At 36.9% G+C, this 11,597-nt stretch overlaps 1 pseudogene; it reads right to left on the bottom strand.

The window, feature by feature from the left end:
* Nucleotides 1-1,795: 1,795 nt before the first annotated feature.
* LOC149138477 (threonine synthase, chloroplastic-like) lies at nt 1,796-5,357 on the bottom strand (annotated as a pseudogene).
* Nucleotides 5,358-11,597: the final 6,240 nt, after the last annotated feature.

Raw genomic sequence — 11,597 nt, 5'->3', positions numbered from 1 at the left:
TACAAAAGAGGAATTGGTATGGACCTGCTATCTGCTCTATTTTCAAATCTGAGGAAGAAAACAATTTACACATTTTCATAAAATGTATTCATTCTCAGGTGCTTTGGAAGAATTAGGCCACTTATTTTGGCTTCAATTATATTTCTCATTCCTCTATTAAAGAAGCATTTGTATGGTGGAGTAAACAGAAAGTGTATTGGAGACCTATCCCTTTTTTAGTTTTTTGGTCGATCTGGAAATGGAGGAATAAGGTTATTTTTCAAGACAGAAAGGATAGTTTTAAAATAGTTTTTGATCTTATCATTTCCCAGTATAGTGCATTTCCACCCTCCATCACTCAGCAGAAAAAAGATAAGTCAAAGGAAAAATTACTTATCCAGATGAATTATCCTAGGGCTCATTTTGATGGGGCTGCTCAAAATGGAATATGTGCTTGTGGTGTCTTCATTAGTATACAGGAGGATCAGCACTTTGCTATCTATTGGAATGGGGGAGAAGGAACAAACAACAAAGCGGAAGCTATGGCTCTATCTGGACTTCTTCTATTCTGTCACTTCCTTAATATAGATTCCCTGCATATCTATGGAGACTCAAAACTCATTATAGACCATGTAAATGGTAAGATCTCCATAAAAAATCACAATCTGTCCGGTTGGATGAACAGAATCGCTTCTCTCTGGAAATCCACAAAGGATTTCTCCATTATCCATGTTGATAGATCACACAATATACTTGTAGATGAACTATCAAAGAAAGGGCTCCATTCATAGATTGGCGAATGGAATATGAACATAACAGTAGGGAACGATACGTATCAAATGCAGGAATTCTCTCTTTCGGGTATATAGTGATCTTTCATTAGGCCCTGGTATGTATCATGAACCTGTCTATCAGATTATTTACCATTACACATCTTCTTAACTATTAAATTAAGATTATTCTAAATTAGCAAATTTATGAGAATTGAAATGATGTCTAAATGTTAATTCGATAATTCTTTTTGGTTGAATACTTATAATTGATGGATTTGGTTTTTCTAAACAATACATTATTTGGTTGGTAGTTTTGATCAGTTTAAAGAATAGTAGTCTCACAAGGTCATAATTTTGTTAAAAAAATTAGTGAAAAATCCGACAAGATTTTGACAAAAATCTAGCAAAATTTTTGGGAAATCAAACTTTAAAATTTTAAGTGCCCCTAAATTTTTTATTTTTGATGTTATTGAATCGACTTCAACCAATTTTTTATTTTTTTGAACAAGGAAAATTGCGAAGTCATTTAAAGATATCGAAAATCCTATATTTCGAGGAACAGAAATTGTAAAAGTTGTGTGCTCAAGCCAACCTTTTATATGTCCGGGGATACGTCACTGGAAAATTCAGCGAGAACAGTAAGATAAACATCTAGGTCGTTACCAGAACTTAGTCCAGGTTGTTTTACACGGGCTTCGAGAATTGTTAAAATTTAGTCCACACGGTAATCGCAAGACACTGAGAATCATTAGTAACGGTTGAGGATAAAAATGGGTAAGAAGTAGGAATTGATGGGATTAAGGATCAGTAATTTTTCTTAAATTTAAAAATATGATCAAATAAAGGTAATCACCATTAGGTCAATTTCAACTTAATTTATTTAACAAAACATGTAAACCTATTACTAAATTTTTGGTTTAATCCCATTAATCCATATTGAAGAGAGGGACTTAGTGATTATAATAGTAGCTAGCATAACTCACATAAACAAGACCACATTCCACTAATAACCCAATAATAATATTACACTTCCCGTTAAAAACTCACATCTGATCAATCACCATGGTGCTAGCGAATCCTCCTTGACTAGGAGTACCATCAGGGTTCACATCGTCGTAGTTCAAAATCCTCTTGTTACAGTATTGTTCCATTCTATCATTGCAGGCCTGGCACCTGCGACTCAACCCAACAATGCAACCCACTCCTACATGTTCTCCCACTTTGAATTTCTTCACATCATTACCAATCTCTGTTACAATTCCCACCACTTCATGCCTGCATGCCACAAAAAAACTCACATAACTGTTACAGAGAAACTTCACATATATTAATGGTGATATCATATGATCTTAAAACAATATACATATGCACAACCAACGACCATTGGGTAATGAGAAATCCCATAGTCATTTCGAAGTTGATGCAAACATGTGTGGCATATTCCGCAGTAAATGACCCTGATCACCACATCTTCAGGTCCTGTGTTCCTGCCAAAGCCAAAGGATCAACTATTCATTTAAATTCAATGAAGTAAGTAAATAACTTGACATTTACCAAATTCTTTTTGGTGGAAATTTTGTTTCAGAATATTGATATGAAAAGCTTCAACTCAAACTTTATCGTAAAAATTTGTTTCCTCAGATATTTTCACTCAAAAAATTGAATTGGTTGACCTATTAACTCACTTCCAAATAGACTCTTGGAATTCATATACTACAGATGTCCTCCAGCTATATAAGTGAAATGACTGTTTTCTCAGATATTTCTACTGAAGAAATTGAATTCATTAACTTATTAACTCACCTTCAAATAGAATCTTGACATTCATAGACTGCAGATGTCCTCTAGCGATATAACTGAAATGATAGATTCTTGACATTCATAGACTGCAGATGTCCTCTAGCTATATAACTGAAATGACTGATTAATGACAGATTCAATGTTACTGAAATTAAATTGTATTCTTTTATAATCAAGTAAAATTTCTTGAATCCTATTTTTTTTTATGGTAATGGTTCTTTCTGGCTCTTTCATACTAATTTTTTTTTAACGAAGGTGGGATGTAAGAATATGGGGATGGGAGGAATCAGATCTTGGAAAATCTTCTCGACCTATTTCCGGTTAAAGGACATTACATATCTCCACTTATACCTCTTCATGTGAGGAATTCCAATTATTTGACTGGTTTTTGCAAGCCGCTTCTGAAAGCTCATTCATGTTTTACGTTCGCTTTATTCATTCATAGCAGTTGGTACCCCCATTAGTAGATCAGAGAGCTCAAGGAATTCTTTGGGAAGAATAGCCGGATGAAACTGGTCTCTTTTGTCTCTAGTTATACCCATACCCTATTGTAAAATCTATCTAAAGCAACCTTACTCACCGTGATCGATATAGATATCTACTAAATATTATTAGTAAATAAAAAATAACTGACATTCAAATGTAAGGTATCAATGAAGATTCGGCACCAAACTAAGTTTGTCCTTGGTCATGGCTTATTTTAATGTAAAATTGGAATAAATTAATATGGGGAAGACTATCCTAAATTAATAAATTTGGGGGAGGCCACATCTCTAGATCCAATGGGTTTGAGTATTCTGAAGGCAATGCACAAAATCGAGTTTTTTTTTTATGGAATCAAGATTTGGTGACGTGGTGACAACTGGGCTTCACAATTTCGATTATATTTTATCTTGAATTATGTTCCCAATGGTATCTGATAGAAATTGTGAATTATGTTGATAATGGCGTTTCATAGAAATTGTGACGCATAGGGTAAGTGACCAACAACAAATAGAAATCCTGGACCCTGACCCTACGGTGGCCACCTGATCCTATAACGTGGGGATAACCCTACTTTTGGAGATTCAAATCCATTCTAACCCGGGGCATGTTTTTTCATTTTAATAGGGATATTGCTTTTGGTGAAAGCAGCGGTTCTGGTGGGCGCTCAGTTCATTGTGCTCTAGAGCATGACCACATTTCCATCTCAAGGGTTTTGGAAGTTCACAGGATGGGTGATTAACCAAGCCACGAAGGCAGATGATAACTTCCTCCTCATATTTTACTCTCGGGAATGCAACCCTCATCTGACCCATGAACCACAAAAATATGGCAGTAAACATTCCAGGTTTGATGAATCATTACACCCACTCTTGCTGAGAATTATGTCCAAAATTTAAAATCCCGCACTCAGTTCATTGTGCTCTGGAGTATGACTGCGTTGCCATTTCAAGGGTTTTGGAATTTTGGAGGAAGGGTGGTTAGCCAAGAGAAGCCTTCGCAACTTCAGGTATATGACAACTTCCTCAGATTTTTCTCTCAAAAATGCAACCCTCAACCTACCCATTTCCTTCATTTTGTTGTTTTTTTTAATCCCAATTCAAATTTGCACAGGACTCCCTGTGCTTGTATTAATACCGGCCTTCTTCAACACAGATTACTGCTAGACTCACTGAAATGGAGAAGAACCTATCCAAGCTCTAATGGTGAAGAAAACTCTAAAATGGAGAAGAACCTATCCAAGATCCAATGGTGAAGAAAAATCTGCAGACCAATAAAATAGTGAATATAATCAGGCACCAATCGAACCTAGAAATGGAGGCTTTGCATATTCACATTTCATGTCAAGATTCACTTTCGAGTGATAGTCAATCTTGGATTGTGTATACTTCAGCCCATGAGAAGTACTGACAACAACGATCCAACCGAACCTAGAAATGGAGGCTTTGCATATTCACATTTCATGTCAAGATTCACTTTTGAGTGATAGTCAATCTTGGATTGTGTATACTTCAGCCCATGAGAAGTACTGACAACAACGGTCCTGTCATTAAGCCCAATAATACCCTTACTTTTGAGCTTTGTCAATGCTGCAAGAGCCACTCCAGTATGAGGGCATATAAACATACCTTTCAGATCTGCCAGAGCTGCAGCATCCATCAACTCCTCCTCGACTATTCCATCTGAATTCTTCAATGCATAAACAACTCGATCGATTGACACAGGATCACCAATCTGTATCGTCGATGCGAAGGTGGAATTGGCAGTCACATGATTAAATTCATTCCACCTTGACTTACAGTACAAATACAGAGGATTGGCCTTGGCAGCCTGCGCACAGACAAGGTGAGGAATATCATTCACCAGGCCCAGCTCCAGGCACATCTAGAACCCCTTATAAAAGGCATAGATATTCCCCAAGTTCCTGCCAGGCACAATGACCCAATCTGGCACCTCCCAATCAAACTGCTGCAAGATCTCAATCGCTGTAGTCTTTTGCCCCTCCAACCGCAGACTATTGAGCGAATTCGCCAGATAGATCGATAACTCTGCAGTCACCTCCCGTATTAGCCTCATACACCCATCGAAATCAGTATCCAGACTGAGCACCAATGCACCATTGGAAATCGGCTGCACTAACTGTGCAATCGAGATGCGATTTGCAGGCAGAAAGACAATAGCAGGTATCCCTATAGCAACAAAATATGTTGACATCGCAACTGATGTATTGCTAGTTGAAGCACAACCCACACCAACACTGGTGCTAAGAACCCTAGCTTCTTCCCTAATATTCTGGTCACTACGCCTCCAGTATGAGGGCATATAAACATAACTTTCAGATCTGTCAGAGTTGTAGCATCCATAAACTCCTCCTTGACTATTCCATCTGAATTCTTCAATGCATAAACAACTCGATTGATTGAGACAAGATCACCAGTCTGTATCGTCGACGCGAAGGTGGAATTGGTAGTCACTTGATTAAATTCATTCCACCTTGACTTACAATACAAATACAGAGGATTGTTCTTGGCGGCCTGCGCACAGACAAAGTGAGGAATAGCATTCACCAGGCCCAGCTCCAGGCACATCTAGAACCCCTTATAAAAGGCATAGATATTCCCCAAGTTCCCGCCAGGCACAATGACCCAATCCGGCACCTCCCAATCAAAATGTTGCAAGATTTTGATCGCTATAGTCCTCTGTCCCTCCAACTGCAGACTATTGAGTGAGTTCGCCAGATAGATCGACAACTCTCCGGTCACCTCCCGGATTAGCCTCATACACCCATCGAAATCAGTATACAAACTAAGCACCAATGCACATTGGAAATCGGATGCACTAACTGTGCAATCGAGATGCGATTTGCAGGGAGAAAGACAATAATAGGTATCCCTGCAGCAACAAAATACGCTGACAGTGCAACCAATGTATTTCTAGTTGAAGCACAACCCACACCAACGCCAGTGTTAAGAACCCTATTTTCTTCCCGAATATTTTGGTCACTACCCCTCCTACCGCTTGTACCGTTGCTTTAACTGGGTGTTGATTTGGCTTTTGGCTCATGGTCTATCGAGACTGCTTGTTGTTCGATGCACACACAACCACGGTTTCTGAGGTTAAAGGTTGTGATTTTCGTGCTTGGATTGAGCCATCTTTGCCTGTGCTGAAAACGCACTTGCCGCCCTGACTTGTACTGAGAACCCATTTTCCATTCTTGATTGGATTGAATGCTCGCTCGCTTATTTTGGAGAAACGATGTTCCCTGCAACATTGTTGAGCTTTCCATAGCGAGTTCAGAGCAGACCCAATAGCCAATAGTTGGCACCAATCGAACCTGTGAGCCCACAATGTTTTCCGGAAAAGTGAGTAAACGACAAACGAAGCCGTTGTGTCCTCCGAAAAAGTAAATTAACCGTGAGAGTCGAAGTCGTAAAAGTAAACGAGAATCCGTAAAATTAAACGACAATTGACATTGGTATGGGAAAATGGCTCACGAACACGTGTTATATTCTCATTGGATAGGAAGACGAAAATGGGACGTTGAGATTGGCTAGGATGAACAGTGTTTTCGTAGCGAATTGCATAGAGGAAACACCTTGGGTGTAATTAAGAAGTTAAATGTAATATTGAAGTTATGACTAAAGATTAAATTTGAGATCGAATTTGGAAATAATGATAATTTTGAGGAGTTAATTTTTAATTTTAATTTTAATTTTAATTTTTAATTTTAATCTGAAAGGTATACCTTCATTCAAATTTGAAAAGTAATTTTATTCTAGTTATCTAGTAAAATATTTATATATTTTAGATAAATATTAATTTTTTAATAATTTTAAAATTAGAAAATATTAGATGTTAAATTCTATATATTAAATAGTTTTTAATATTAGAAAAAAATCATAATTTGTTTTTTTATTTTAAAATTAATTTAGTATTTGTTAAAGAAGTTTAGCTTACGCTGTAGACTCATATATTGTGTTTCTGGTTATGATATGGTCAAATCTCTTGAGACATGTTTTAGAAATTCTCAAAAACATTTTATAAACGAGTTTTATTTGGTAATCCCATTACCGTTTAGTTGAAAATAATAATAATAGTAATTTAGTTTTTAAAATAATAAGTAAAAACATATATTTCTATTTTTTTAATTGATTTATTCAAATTTTACTTTAAAATTAGTGAAAATTTTATAAAGACAACGTCAGTTTGAATATTTTTTTAAGAATATTCACAAAATTCTATGGTTTGCATGTTACACACTAGTAAGATTTGCAAATTTTCCCATTTCGAAATGTTAAAATTTAATGAATAACTAAATAACTTAGTTTTATTTTATTTATGGTAACAACTTTCTATGCCACCTTCGGAAAAAAAACACTTTCTATGCCATGTATTAAAAAAAACAAAAAAATAAAATAAAATTACTAGCATGTAAGTTCCTAGACCACTACCCTTTAACCCCTAAGTTCGATACTGCTCTTTAATGTGCTATCGTACCCCGTATCATTAACGCATTCCATCTTGGGTTGTAGCGATTGGTTTAGGTTCCATCCCTCAAACTAAGTACTTGTGTGATCTGCTGGGAGGTTTGGTATTTACTGTGTTTGGTTTCCGTATTAAATAAACTATACCATCGGGCCTCCGGAACTCTTCCAGGTGTATATGAGCGAGATGGACAGCTGCAAGATCTCACGTCATTGACCCTGCGTTAATGATCCATCTATTCCGGTGAAAAGGGTTAATTTTTGTGGGAGTTGTTTTTAGTGTGATTTTTTGGAGATTTCCGTGACGGAATCTGGCCGAAAAAATTGAGGTTAAATCTTGATTTGTATTATTTAAAATGGGTTTTTAACTGCATATTTAGATTCAGCGCCCTGGAAAACCCCCGGGACACTTTGATGGTACAGAAATTAACTATGAAACTTGCGATTTCAGATTTTGACCCAAAAAACCCACCGAAAAAGCTTCCAAAAAGTCTCAATAAACCCAACTCCATTTTTGTGTAACCGTCTTCGGAGTCCCAGGTTCATTCTGCCATTTGCCTGATGCGTCGATGGGGAGGTTCTGTGATCCCGTCTGGCGAGAGAAATCTGCGACAGGTTAGACTGACTTCTATTCCACACAGGGTTTCGGGTTTTGATTCACTGTTTCCCGTCGCATCCAGCTTGCGAACAATCCGCAGGGTTGTCACTGACTGATCTCGCTCATCATTCTGATTTTCTTCTTTGGTTCAACAGTCTCTACCAGAGTCTCTTCTGGCCACAGGGACCTCGGTGTGGCGTTACGAAATTTACTTGCTTGGTTACTTGCTCCCACTCGAACCACTGTAGCCGAGGTAATTTCCTTTTCTTTTGTTACTTAATGCATTGAGGATGTCTGTTGTTTCTTTCGATTTTTTCTTCCTGCGACAAATAATGTATTCGTTTTGACTTGCATGTAGTATATTGTGCTTCCCTGCAATCGTATCAGCTGGGTGTTTCAGGTTACACCAGGGTTTTCAATCCCTTCGGTTGTCTGGTTCATTGCGAATCAAATGTCGACCATAACTGTAGCCTTCTCGTCTAATGGGTATGGGTAGTTTTTTTCCCTTCCCTCTAAGTTTTCTCTTGCGCTAAGTACCTTGGGTACCTCCCCGTGTTTTTCTCTTTATGAGCAAGGCTGTTCTTGGAAATTTTAGGTACTCTGACGGGTTCGCAGCATATGAGGCGGGTTCGCTCCATTTCTTTTCCACAGACCCTTCTGTCTCTATGGTAGTTGTTGTTGTTTTAGCATATAGTCATTCTTCCTTTTATCTTGTTGAAGGTTGTAATCTGTCAGATTCCTGAGAGCTTCAGGAGGTACTTTACGCAATAGACACTTGGTTCTTTGTTGGTTTAGATACCCAGTTAAATATGTATGAAAGCTTGCCGATTTATGTGGTTATTTGTTCTGCTTAAACAGATCATGTATTCACTTCAAGGATTTTATCTTCCCTTTTCTTTTTACAAGGGAAGAAATCCATTTACTGTTAATTCATAGGGTGCAGTTGTGCTACTTTTCAAATGACTGAATTCGAAACCCAGAACTTATGATTCCGTTCCTTTCATTGTTAATTTAATTATGCATGCAAGCTTTTTTCCTTCTCCAGTGTATAAATGCAAAGGTCTCCTTTACTTACTGTATTTCTAAAATTTGTTATCGTGACTTGAATTTGGTAGCTTTGATTATAGCAATGATGTTTTCTTTTAGCTCTTATTGAATTATAGTTAATGGAATTCAAATTATTGTTTCAACGGAAAATCTCGACACTGGAACAACTCTAGAGTTAGATATGCCACATGGAGTTTTTCTTTTCTTTTCTTGCAGTGAACTGTTAACATTAATAATGACGTTCCATTCTTCTCCCTTTGTCTTCCTCAACTAAGATAAAATCGCTTATTTTTTCTTAATGTTCGCAGAGGGTTTTGTCCCACTCAACCATCTAATCGTATGGGACAACCTTTGTTTTCATATATATATATATATATATATATATATATATATATACATATTCTTTTCCAATACCCTTATGATACCTCACCATATCTACCTATCATATTGACAATTTTAGATTGAAATTATATCAAAACAGGTATTAAATGATTTAGACAACTGACAAGCAGTCATTTCTATAATCTTATTCACAATAAGTGCATTGTACGTTTCCAATAGAACCTTTATTCTTGAAATTCAAACAACACAATTTAGACTTAACAAAGAATTTTTGTTTTCCAAACTTCAAATAGTATAAGTTCTTCTTATCTGCAATTCTTGGAACTGATTGAGACAATGTACCCACAATGAGACCAGTCCACCCTTCCAACGGAACTGGAAATTACGTCCAGATTCCCCCCCTAGCAACCCTAGCAATCATTTGGCATAGTTGGATGTAACCAGTCCAAGTTACCAGTCCACCCTTCCAATGGAACTGGAAATTACGTCCAGATTCCCCCCCTAGCAACCCTAGCAATCATTTGGCATAGTTGGATGTAACCAGTCCAAGTTACCCTTCCAAACCTTAGGACTCCCCCCCTAGCAACCCTAGCAATCATTTGGCATAGTTGGATGTAACCAGTCCAAGTTACCCTTCCAAACCTTAGGACTTTACTCCAGTCTGTACCCCTAGCAACCCTAGCAATCATTTGGCATAGTTGGATGTAACCAGTCCAAGTTACCCTTCCAAACCTCAGGACTCTACTCCAGTCTGTAACTTCTCATAAATTAATCTGATTGGTGAAATTTTCACTGGTCCCAACCAACTCTAGAAATAATTCTGCAGTTCTCATGTATCCTTCTTCTTCACGTGGTTTCCCCCTTCTGGTGGCCAACCCCTCTTAGTCCCTCAGAAGTCATTTTTATCTCCAGGACTTTAGAAGAAAGGAAACTGAATGATACTGTTTTCCCCAAACTTCTTTTATCTTATCTTGAAATCTTCATTCTGTTCTAACTCTTAACCATTTTCAGAATTACATAAAAGAAATTCATTATTAATTATTGTAATTTTTTTTTTCCCATTTCTTTCCATAATTATAGAAACAAAAGTAAAATACTAACAACAATAACTTCAATTTTTACTCCCATATCCAAGGGTGTTACATTTATTAGAGGTAATAGAAGAAATGTATCATTCCAATGCATTATTCTACAAAATGTTGTTTTCTAATAAGTGTGTGTTGTAACCACGTAAGAGTTATTATCATTTTAGTTGTAATTTGTTGCTATGTTTATTTATTGTGCTAATATATTATTATAAATATGGAATTCTATGTGTCTTTGAAAAATGATTGGATCTGATAAAATCTTTCTTCTATATATATATATATATTAAAAATTAGATATTTCTTGCACAAATTCTAATTAATGATACAAATTCATTGATTTCAAACATAGATCTTCATCTATAGCATGCATAGTACATACAAAATTCAAATACATGTCAGTGGTCACATAAATCATGATTCATAATTCATAAATGAAAGACAACTTACAACTACAAGATAGTAAGATAAAGACATTGACAACTGTAGTTTTCTCATTAAGTCATCAAATCAAAATGTGTTACATGGGTAGTGCTGGTGCAATGCCAATGACAAATAGAAATAGAAAATATAAAACGACTACAGGTATACAAGCCTCAAGGCAATAGGTAATCATCAATCCTCAGAGTCATCATCAGAATCAACATCAATGTCCTCATCATCATGGTCACCACTGCTCTCCTTTGCATCCTCCTCCTCCCCTGTATCCATAGTCGCCTTTGCATCTGCTGGTGTGGAGGATGACCCCTCTAAATCATCAAATCTAACAGGCTCTAGCACTAGATCATTGAGATCCATGTTGGCCAATGCCAACTCAACACTGTTGTCCAGACCCATATCATCAGGAAATACATCCCACATCTTTGTCTTTCCCCTCAACCACTCTTCCCTCTGCCTGTACATAAGATGAAGGTTGGTGTGCACATACACCATTGTCTCTGCCCTGGATTGCTCAAGCCCGCTCTTCTTCACACTATACAAATTCCCATATGTGCTCCAATTCCTC

This window comes from Pinus tabuliformis, chromosome X, assembly GCF_031772625.1.
Source record: "Pinus tabuliformis cultivar Carrire ecotype Pingquan chromosome X, CPIR1, whole genome shotgun sequence".
Lineage (NCBI taxonomy): Eukaryota > Viridiplantae > Streptophyta > Pinopsida > Pinales > Pinaceae > Pinus > Pinus tabuliformis.
Note: the sequence above shows the minus strand (reverse complement) of the source record. Positions and strands in the feature narration are given on the sequence as shown.